This window comes from Lissotriton vulgaris, chromosome 7 (genome assembly GCF_964263255.1).
Source record: "Lissotriton vulgaris chromosome 7, aLisVul1.2, whole genome shotgun sequence".
NCBI lineage: Eukaryota > Metazoa > Chordata > Amphibia > Caudata > Salamandridae > Lissotriton > Lissotriton vulgaris.
In genome coordinates this window covers 1,737,615,193-1,737,627,102 of record NC_141695.1, presented here as the reverse complement: position 1 = coordinate 1,737,627,102, position 11,910 = coordinate 1,737,615,193, and positions in this window count along the sequence as shown.

Sequence of the window (11,910 nt, the reverse complement as noted above, 5' to 3'; positions counted from 1 at the left end):
AAGATTGTGAAAGAGTTGACCCGGGGTCGGGTTGCCGGACCATTCGACACGCCACCAGTTGCTAATTTTGTTTGTTCCCCCTTGGGAGTGGTCCCCAAGAAGGACCCGGGTGAGTTTCGATTAATACATAACTTGTCCGCTCCGAGAGGTCTTTCGGTGAATGATGCGATAGACCCGGAGGTGTGTTCGGTGCGGTACGCATCTTTCGATGAGGCCGTCGCCATGTTGAATCGCCTGGGGCCCGGAGCGCTGATGGCCAAATCAGACATCGAGTCAGCGTTTCGGTTGCTCCCGGTACACCCAGACGATCAGCGTTTCCTCGGTTTTATGTTTCAGGGTCGCTATTACATGGATAAATGTATGCCAATGGGATGCTCCATATCTTGTGCTTATTTTGAGAAATTCAGTTGTTTTCTGCAATGGGTATTCACAAGAATGATGGGGTTTCAACATGTTATGCATTATCTTGACGATTTTCTGTTCCTGGGGGCAGCTGGGGATCCAGAATGTGCACAAGCTTTAAAAGAATTTTGTGGTCTGATGAAACAGTTTGGTGTGCCATTGGCACCAGGTAAGACGGTGGGGCCATCAACTTCGCTCGAGTTTCTCGGAATAGAGCTCGATTCACTGGAAGGTTGCTTCCGGTTGCCCAAAGAAAAGGTGGGGAAATTCAGGGCCTCCCTTGAAGCATGTATTCGGGAAACCAAGGTGAACTTGAATCAATTGCAGCAAACTGTGGGTCAGTTGAATTTTGCCCTTAGAGTAATGCCAATGGCCCGCCCTTTCTCCCGCTCGATTGCTCAAGCCATGGTCGGTCTTAAAGAAGGGCACCATCGCACGAGGCTCTCGGCCGAGATTCGCCAGGACATGCGCATTTGGTTGGCATTTCTGGCGGATTTCAATGGTCGGGTTGTCTGGACCAAGCCGGCGGTGTTCTCCGAGGAGTTGGGGCTGTGGACAGATTCGGCAGGAGTATAGGCTTTGGCGCCATATTCGGTAATCACTGGTCGGCTCAAAAGTGGCCGTCATGGTGGCACGAGTGTGGGCTGACGAGCAACATTGCTTTTCTCGAACTGTTCCCTATTCTGGTGGCCCTACAAACATGGCCTGAGGGGTTCCGGGATCACTCTGTGGTGTTCTGGTCGGATAACATGACCGTGGTTGAGTGTATCAATAGTCAGGCAGCACGATGCAAATGGATTCTGAGATTGCTCAAGGAAATTGTGTTACTATGTATGCAATTGAACGTGCTCTTTAGGGCAAGACATGTGCCAGGGGTACTGAATCAGGCGGCTGATGCGCTTTCTCGTTTCCGTATGCAGGCCTTCTGGGGTTTTCTGCCCACAGCGGACCCGGTGTCGGCACCATTCCCCGAAGCTCTCTGGTCTCTCGGTGCCCCGAACTACAAAACCTCGTGGGAGAGAGTTTAGCACCCAGGACGAGGAAGGCATATGAAGGGGCGTTCCGTTCTTATCGGTCCTTTTTGGGTTCGGCTAGGGGGGAGCTTTGGGGCCAGGAAGAGTATGTCGTAAAGTTTTTGCTGTCGTTAAATCAGGCAGGCAAATCGGTAGCCACGGCCCAGAGGCATCGGGCCGCCATTTCCTTCATGGCGCGGGCTCATGGGATCCAGGACCCTACTGCATCTTTCGTAGTACAGAAAGCGCTGCGTGGGTGGCAACGCCTTGAGGGTCGCAGAGTAGATGCAAGGCACCCGATAGGTCTGGAGAGGTTGGCTCTGTTATTTTCCGTTCTCCCTGCGACTTGTTCATCCCAGTCTGAAACAGTGTTATTCCGGGCCGCTTTTGCATTAGCATTCCATGGGGCTATGCGGGTAAGCGAACTGGTGGCGAGGAACAAGCAGGATACCGGGGGGACTGTGCCGAGAGCACGTTCTAGTTAAGGGGGATACGATGATTGTCTCGTTTCTCAGGTCCAAGACCGATCAGGGTGCGATCGGGGACAGTATAGTAGTCCATCGGAGTCCCGGATCTCCCATGTGCCCCGTCGTATGCGTTGAGGAATATTTGGCGCAGAGGGCGGCATCGTGGGGGGGGGACCCTGTTGAGGCACACTGATGCCACCCCACTGACGAGGTTTCAGTTCCAGCGGGTGCTAGCAATGGCAATTTCGGCCGCGGGCTTGAACCTGGGCGATTTTGGGACCCATTCCTTCCGGATAGGGGCTGCTACAGAGGCTACAGCCAGGGGTCTGAGTGTGGAAAAAGTGAAACAATTGGGGCGTTGGTTCTCGAATTGTTACAAAAGGTATGTGCGGTTGCACATGTTGTGAAGCTGTAATCATGTACTCACGCTTCTTGTTTTTGTTTGGTTTACAGTTTCGCAAGCTTACGAGGCGGGGCGGACTGTGCAGTCGACCCGACACCTGGGAACCAGCGGTCAAAGATCACCGGCTGCGGAAAAAGTGGTGTGGGTCGTGGGCCACTCATACGTGAGGCGTGCCGCGGACGTATTCAAAGCAGGTGACATGATTCACATGGCTGGGGAATACGGGTACAGGGTGACCTTCTACGGAAGGGGCGGGCTCTGTATTGACCAGTTTCAACCTTTTGTCGAGGGTTTGTTAGGGCGGACAAGGTCACCGCCATCTATAATCATAGTGCATCTTGGGGGCAATGATTTAGTGACCACTGGTAGACGACTACTTCTCGAGGCGATACTATCCACAGTAAGTTGGTTGGCGAGAAGGGTTCCAGGGTGCACAATTGCATGGTCCCATATGATTCCACGAAAAGTGTGGCGGGGGGCGAATTCTGTGTCTGCTATAAATCATTCGGTGAAGAAGGTAAATAGCAAGTTGGCTAGACTGTTTCGTACAAGTGCATTGCATTCGATTCCTCATGGTTGTATCAGGGGGGACAGTATGTATCTGGAGGATGGGGTCCATTTGTCCCGGGTGGGGAATTCTTTACTCATAGGAGACCTCGTAGCCTGGCTAAAGAGTTTACAGCATGACCTTTAGGTAGGAGTTTTGTGGGGGTCCGGATAGCCGGTCAACTATCCGGCCTGTGGCGGTAAGGTCATGATCGGTGAGCAGTAATTGGAAGATCCCTATGGGGGGGGCGTCACCCATTACGGATGGGAGCGCCCGGGGGGAGGTGGCCATTGGCCCCTCAACGGGGAGGCGGTCCCTTCTAAGGATAGGACGCCGAAAGGAAAGGGAAGGCGGTCAAGGCCCCTCCCTGGATAGGAGGGGCTACGGGCCCCTCCTGGGAATTTCCCGGGGCCAGGACATCTGCGACGGCAGATGTGGTAAGTTGTGTGGGGTGGGGAGGGGGGTCCACGCTACCTTCTAGACACCTCACACGAGTCCTCGGACGACCTTAAAATGGCGTCGAGTTAATTGGGGCCCCCGTCAAGACAAGGGAAATTGGTATGTGCACATGAGGTACAGTCCTCTGTGTGGCCGCCCCTCACAAGTGAGGGGGTAGTTCTGGTTTAGGGATCTGACACCGGTTACGACCTTGCCGTTGGCCCTTAACGTTAGGATGTACAATTTCAATTTAAGAATGTATTTGTAGGATGTTAGTATCGGCTAGGAGAACCTTTGTATTAGAAATATGTTAAGGTCAGCCAAAACATCGTAATATGGAAATGAAATTGTACATGATATGAAACTGTTATTTTAATGTTTTAATTTTGTTTCATATTTTAATAAATACGGCCGGGAGGGTAACTCCCTCCCGCCTTCCAAAAGTTCAGAAATGTTTCCGTATTCCCATTCTTGGGGATTGTGTTGAGAGGGGGTGGCGGGTATCTCAGCCATATGTACAGTGCGTTCTGCCTCACTTTTGCAACAACTTGGCGCTGCAAAGAGTCGATATCGTTCCAGCCCAAAGCAATGGCGCTCCTTAAACAACCTCCAAAGGTGAATTTTGAAGTCGAGCCTGCAGGACTGGAATCTTGTAGCTGAAGGCTGCACACACAGCTGTGCTGCAGGTGCATTGATCCACAAACCTACCTCGTAATCCAATAAAACATCGATTCATGAGCCGTAAACTGGTATTTTGGCCCAGCTGTGCCTCCTGCCTACTAAAGTATGCAGAATAGGGGGGCGTGGCCAAGATGGCGGTGTGAGCGGACGTGTCTCTCTGAGCTCCCGCCGCCGGCCGCTTTAACAGCGATCTACATAGTACCTCCATGCCCTGAATTGGACTCCTGCGTGACCCGATTGCCGCTCCTGTGTATCGGCGGTCAGAGGGGCCCGGAACGGACAGCGGCGGTGCCTGGGTGAAGTCAGTTTCGGGCTGACCCGGTGCGGCCTTGCGAGACCTGTGGAGTCCGGAGCAGCGAGAGTGAGGCCGAGGTGGGCGGAGCTGTGTGCCCGGCGCTGAAGCAGCCTGAACGGGCCGCGGCCCTGATGGCGGGTCTGACCCGCGCGACAAGGCGCGAGGCCTCCCGAGGTTACACATCGGGGGCTTCTGCAGACCTGCCGCCACCAGCCTAGCAGACGGAAAGAAAGCCGAGGTGACTCGGTTGCGGCCGCGGCTACAGGTGGGCGAGCGCCAGGAGCGAAGCATCGGGGCCCGCCTGCGGGCAGGAAGAGGTGAGGAGCGGTGGGTTTCTGTAAGGCCCCCCCCCCCCGGATTTACACAGCCCGGGGCCGCGGCTCCGCGGCGGTGTGGAGAGGCCCGCCCCACGGGGAGCTGCGGTGGCGGCTGGAGAGGACACACGGTAGGTGGCGGGAGTGGGTCTATCACCGACCCTAGTGACAGTCAGGCGACTCGTGGCCTCCAGGGCACAGCACACCGCGGGCCGCCATCTTGTAAGGCGACAAGCAACAGATATCAGAGGTGTCCTGGCCCTGCCCTGCCTTAAGACAGTCACACAACCACACAACAGGAAAGCAGTGCAGCCCCACAGTCCTGCAGCAATCCACCCCTGAGGCCTAAGTGCAGACGGGGGAGTGTGGGGGGCCACACCTGGGCACTCGCTGTAGGGTTTGCTCGGCAAGACTCAGGTAGACGACCGGAGCTGGACTCGGCGACCCCCAGAGTTGAGAAGAGTGACACCGGCGGGCTCCACCGAAGGGATCTGGGCGGACAGTCACGACCCCATCAAAGCAGGCCTGAGCTTTTTGCGCACGGACAGTCCAGGGCCGCGTGCCATGCCACGCCGCGCCACACCTGTCGAGGAGTTGGGGGACATGGCTGCAGGGAGAGTGCGCAAAGATAGATCCATAAGGGAACTGCTCACCCCTACCACTGTGGGGAAGAAGACGGAGTTCCACGTCCCGGGGCAACAGGCAGGATCCAACAAAATGGCAGCCAGCTCATCCAGCGCTGGGCCGCAGGGTACGGAGGAGCCCATCACTAAGACTTTCTTGGAGTCCCTGTTCAGCGGCCTACGGGAAGACCTCCTACTCCTTAAAACGGAATTGAAGGAAGAGATTTGGGAGCTACATCGGGATACGGACGCCATAGGAGAGAGAGTGGAGGACCTGGAGACGAAGACCGACGGCCGGAATGTTGAGATTGAGGCGCTTCAGCAAGAGATCATACGCATACATGATCAACAGGTCGACCTGCAATCCCACGTCGAGGACTTGGAGAACCGCTCTCGGCGACATAACATTCGGATCCGAGGGGTGAAGCACTCCCCCGACACTGAAGACCTCTTCCACTTCACGCAAAGCCTCTTCAACCATATCCTGGGCAGACCGGCGGACACGGACATACGCCTGGACAGAGCGCACCGGACTGGCCCGGCCAGAGCAACTGCGGCCCTGCCGGCAGACATTTTAGTCTGCGTCCAGGACTTCCGCACCAAGGAAGAGATCTTAGGCAAGGCGCGAAAGATGGGGTCCATCTCCTTTGGCGGACATTCACCAACCCTATACCAGGATCTGGCTGCCATCACTCTGGAGAAACGCAGGTCCTTCAAGCCGGTCACCACCGAGCTGAGACGCCTTGGCATACCGTACAGCTGGGGACACCCGTTCCGCCTGGTGTTCAAATGGGAGAATAAAGTGTACCAGCTGAGGTCACTCAGGGACGCGTGCCAGCTCTTGGGCATTGAAGAGCCCGAGTCAGAGGGAGGCTCCCATGCTGGGGGGGCACGGAATCCAGGTCCACCGGTCAATGGCAGCAGCAAAAGAGAAGGCGCAGGCCGAGACGCCCACCCCCAGGGGAGATCCAGGAGGGTCAGAGAGTGGCGGTCGAAACAGCGGCCCTGGAGCTGGTGGCGACGGACAACGGATGAAGCACGGAGTTCAATGGCCCGGAGTCCCTGGGCGTGGGTAAGGAGTGAAGCTGTGGTCGGCGGCGGGAGGGGGAATCAATGCATCCGGACACGTTTCCCCAACTTGTATCCCACACTGACTGGTCTTGTGTGGACAATGGACATGTTCAGTTTCTAAGTTCTAAAGTTTGGGAGTGGGAGGGGAGGGGGGAGGTGATGGGGTTGGGTGGGGAGGAGGGGGTGGGGAGGGCAGAGGGAGTTGAGGGAGTCGGTGTTCGTCCATGGTCGGCGGGGGAGGAGCAGTCCGATGTCCTGGAGGGTTGGTTGCGAGTGCAGAGGCTTGGCGCTGGGACCCACAGGCAGACAAATCGAGCCCGATATCATGGCAAAGTAGGGGTCATATTCCCATAGATGGGGTTGAGTGAGGTGGTTGTTCTCACGCTGAACGTGAGAGGACTGAACAATCCGGTGAAGCGTAAAGCAGTCCTACTGTTCCTGGATCAGTCCCAGGCAGACATTTGCCTCCTACAAGAAACACATCTGCTGGCTAGGGATTGCCATCGCCTTCAGTCTAGTAAATTTCCCCTCCAGTTCTATTTCTCCTGTCCGGATAAGAAGGCTGGAGTGGCAATTCTAGTTGCACGCAAGTTTAGGGGCAAGGTATTGGGTAAAATTGCGGAAATTAAAGGTCGGTTGTTAGTCTATAGGTTTGCATTTGGTGGAATGAATTACACGATTGGCTCCATCTATGGGCCCAATGAGGGGCAAGAGAAATTTCTGCATAAAGCCCTTGCCAAAGCCACTGACACGATAGATAGTCATTTCTTGCTGGGGGGGATCTCAATCTAGTCTTTGACAACTTGCTAGACAGATCATGCCAGCGCACTAGTCAGGTGGGGGCGCTTTCACAGGCAGGGGTGCTTCGCCTGAGGGAACTAGGGTTGGTGGATGCTTGGCGCACGCTTCATCCCCGGGACTGAGACTACACTCACTTTTCGGCTGCACACAAAACATACGCACGTCTAGATTATTTGCTTGTCTCGATGCCTACGCAGTCTCTTGTCATGAGCGTCGATATTGTCACAGCGTATCTCTCCGACCATGATCCAGTCACCATCACCCTTTCCGGGCCGGTGACACCAAGGGCCGATAGGGTGTGGCGGCTACGAAAATCATTGCTCCACAAAGGGGAAACGGTCGCCAAAATCCAAAGGGCGATACAAGACTATCTGTCGCACAACAGTACCGGGGATACCACATTGGCCACTCAGTGGGCGGCTATGAAGGCGGTTTTACGGGGAGAATTTATCTCTATCTCAGCAGCGGAAAATGGGGAACGCCAAACTAAAAGAGACGAACTCACCCAGAAGACTAGGGAACTAGAACAGATTCATAGAAGGACCGGGGCTCCTCGAATATGGCGTCAGCTGAAAGCTGCTTGGCAGCAACTGGCGGCATTAGATCTAGACAGAGCGGAATATGCGGCATTGAGGCTCAAGCATCTATACTACACTGGCGGTGACAGATGTGGGCGCCTTCTGGCGCACAAGTTGCGCACAGTTACACAGAAGCGGAGGTTAAGGAGCTGCGGGGAAGAGACGGTCTACCTGTCACGGGGGATCGAGCAATAGCCAATGCCTTCAGTGACTACTACACGGAGCTCTACGAGGCCAACCCGACCGACCCAGAGGCCAAACTGGACTTCTTGGCGTCGATCCCATTGCCAGCTCTGACTCAGGAACAGATTGATAGTTTGGAGAAAGACATCCGGCCGGAGGAGGTTATCTCGGCTATCTCCCGACTGAAGCTGGGCAAGGCTCCTGGCCCGGATGGCTTCCCGGCGAGCTTTTATAAGACCTTCTGCGTACAGCTTGCCCCGCTGCTCTCTAAGCTCTTCACCTCATTCGCTGAGGATGGGACGATCTCGGGAGATCTACTTGAGGCCTCCATTGCGGTCATACCTAAACCAGGCTAGGATAACACGGACTGTGGAGCATTTAGGCCCATCTCCCTTCTAAACGTGGACCTCAAGCTCTACACGGGGATCCTTGCTGCCAGGTTGGCCCCTTACATGGGGGGACTGATCAATCCGGACCAGTCCGGATTCATACCGGAGTACCAGACCTCCGATAACACCAAACGAGCCCTCCATCTCTTGGAAAAAGCATCTAGAACGCAGGGGGAATACATGCTTCTGGCCATTGATGCCGAGAAGACATTCGACCGGGTGCACTGGCCCTTTTTGGAGAAGGTCTGGGTAAAGGCAGGTATGGGTCCGAAATTCAGGACCAGAGTATTGAACTGCTATAAATACCCCTAGGCTATGGTCCGGGTGAACGGTTGCTCCTCGCCGAGTTTCATGATCGAACGGGGCACCAGACAGGGATGTCCATCATCTCCCCTGCTGTTCGCGCTATATATGGAGCCGCTGGCGCAGTTGATTTGCATGGATCCTGAGGTCAAGGGGGTCAAGTTCGGAGGGGACGTGCATACGATAAGCCTGTACGCCAATGATGTTCTCTTGTCCCTCGCTGAACCCTGAAGCTCCCTACCGGCATGCCTCGATGACCTACTTAGGTTTGGTCGAGTGTCAGGCTTCAAAGTCAACATGACGAAGTCGGAAGCGTTAGACCTATCCTCAGACCCAGGCACTCGCAGAGTTGCAAGACAAGTTTCCTCTACAGTGGCCCAAGGATGCGGTCTCGTACCTCGGGATTCGTTTAGCCCCCTCTCTTCAGACCACGGTGAACATTAACTACTCTCACCAGCGGCAGAAAATCAGACAGGAGCTAGGGCAGTGGAAACACTACCCGCTGTCATGGCTAGGTCGGGTGGCGGCAGTCAAGATGACGGTGCTCCCCCAAATACTGTACATCTTTCGCACCATACCCCTTACTCCACCCAAGGGTTGGATTAAGCAGGCACAGTCAGAGCTCTCACAATTTATTTGGAACGGGAGGAAACCCCGCCTGAAGGCTCAGATAGCGATGCTCGCACCGGAGTAGGGCGGGATTGGAATCCCGAATCTAGCAACATACTTCCAGGCGTCACAGCTACGCTTTCTGGCAGAATGGGTCCGCTGGGAGTCCGGGAAACATTGGCTGTGTCAGGACCAAGCGGTCGCCGCGAGGACCCTACAGGAGATTCCGTTCATGCACCGTATACACAGGCCACCCAAACTTTATGCGTCGTTCATCACGCTAGTCCCGCTTGAGATCTGGGATCGGGTGGGGGTCTCGCTAGGTCTTACCACCTTACCATCGCCGCTCACGCCCCTCCTTGACAATCCTGACTTCCAACCGGATATGGATAAGAAAGCCTTCGAACGTTGGAAGCCGGCGGGCTGCCGGGCTCTTTGCCATATGTACGGGCTGCCGGAGGGAGCCGTCCCCTTCCCACAGTTTCGTCAGGAGTATGGCCTCCCCAAGTCCGAGAGACTCAGATATTTCCAGGTCAGACACTGGGCTCTTGATCCCGCGATTAGACCTACAGCGGACAGGCGGATGACAGACTTTGAGCGCTGGCTGGTTTCTCGGACATCTGACAAGCAGCTAATCTCGGACCTTTACAAAACACTCATGCACAAGCACAGGTACACATACAGCGCGAGTAGGGCGCGCTGGGAGTGGGAGCTGGAGAGAACTCTCTCACACAAGGAATGGGAAGGAATATACTACAGAGCACGACATTCGGCCTATCACATGGGGCTCACAGACACGCTCACGAAAGTGGCGACCTATTGGTACTACACCCCGGAGCGTCTCTATGAGATGGATAGTAGTAAAGATCCTCTATCCTGGCGGGGCTGTGGCCATCTGGGAACGTTAACACACATCCTCTGGGATTGCAGGTTTTTGCAGGACTACTGGCGACAGGTCTTGAGCGATGTGGATGCCCACTTTGACACGGAAATCCTGCGCTTTCCCTCGTATGTCATTCTGGGGTTGCCTAACGCGTTGACGTATCCATTGAGGTCTAGGAGAGGCCGCTTGATAGCCATTGCGCTGGGGTCGGCGATGCAGAATATCCTGGCGCACTGGAGGTCGGCGCAACTCCCTACGCGTCAGGGCTGGCTCCACCGCCTCTGGACAGTATTGGGCATGGAACGGCTCTCCCTATTTAAAGCAGGAGAGGGAGCTTTGGAAGCCATTTTTTACCCTCTTGTCGTCTGAATTTGTGGAAGTAACATGCCCGAGGTATCTAAGACTGCTGCGGCTAACGGAAACAGCACAGGAGGGGGGGAAGGATGGGCCCGTCCGATAGTAGGGGAGGTGAAGGAGATAGGACAGAGAAACGGACCATGGACCACCTGGGGGGTGGGGGGGCGGGGAGGTGGGGAGTTGTTGGGGTTGATCCGGGGTTGGGGTGCGGTAGGGGGACGGTGGGCTTGGTTTCCATTGGGGCGCGGTTGGTGGGGTTTGGAGCAGGCGGGTGGTTCATATGTATGTCACAGACGGGGATACACCAGCACCTGGCGGACTACGCAGCTTCTGGCAACGGGGTATGGCAAGTCGGAGAGATGGACAGCAGGCTGCGAGACACTGTGTCACATCTTCGTTCCTCCACCAGGTTGGAGCCGGTTGCGACGTTCAGTCATGCATGCACGTTGCCCTGTTTTTCAACGCGGCCGTCCCACACTGGGTTGTAGGCGGCTTGCTGTGTATAACTGCACCCACGTACCTGAGACCTGTGCCTTATTCCCACCCGATGCATTGATTTGCCCGTCGCTTGACGGTTTGGCGAGTGACTTTATACTGCTGTATTGTATCCACCCTGTCTTGACATGCTCAATAAAAATATTTAATCCTAAAGTATGCAGAATATGGACGTAAATGTGGGTGGTCTGTATATAGCAATGTGGGGAGATTTCGCATCTGTCATGTACCACAGAGCTACCCCAGGGGCTGGGGCACAGTCAATCGCAAGATGGGCTTTTCAGAGATACAGACATCGTCCGGAGTTCTACAGGCCAGTCCTCTGCACTCTGAGTCACTTCTTCTGTTGACTGCCACTGCCACCACCACTTTCTGGAACTTTCCTCCATTCTAGGCAAGGTAGGCAGAAGCCTTCTCTCACTGGCACTGCCAACTGAAATATACTGTTTGTTTCCTCTCTGGTACAGGGCAACACGACGGCGGGGTGTGTAGAGTGCTCTTGGACTAAGAACAAAAATGCTGTTGAGATTTTGAAAGAACACGGACAAAACACAAACCGCAGAGCACTATTTAGCAAACATATGTTAACAGAAGAGCGCAGGGTCATCAGACCTTTCAGTCACAACTTATGGAGGAAAGAGTACAGTTCTGTGGGTGCATTTTCTTACTATCACATTTCAGTTTATCCCTGCGCTTCTAAGTTAACCGCTCCTCCCCTTGCTTAACATACCTCAGCCCGCTCCAGTCCGCCAAAGTTCACCGCTCCTGTCATCCGCTCCTCCAAGCGCTCCTGATGATGTCAGCACGCATGTCATTAGCGCACACGGCCAGCACTACTTCCAAGGGACTACTTTTTTTTGGAACGTATATTTTTTAAGGATCGAATATTTTCTTGTGTTATATAGCCTATGTCACTCTGCACACCCTGACAATTCCAGTGATGTATTGGGTGTTTGGATTGGCGCTGTGGTTCCTGAGTTTACCCGCCTCAAAGGTTCACAGTTCTCACTTTATAATAGTAGTATAGATTTATTGTTTTTAATTATGTTTATTTGTTT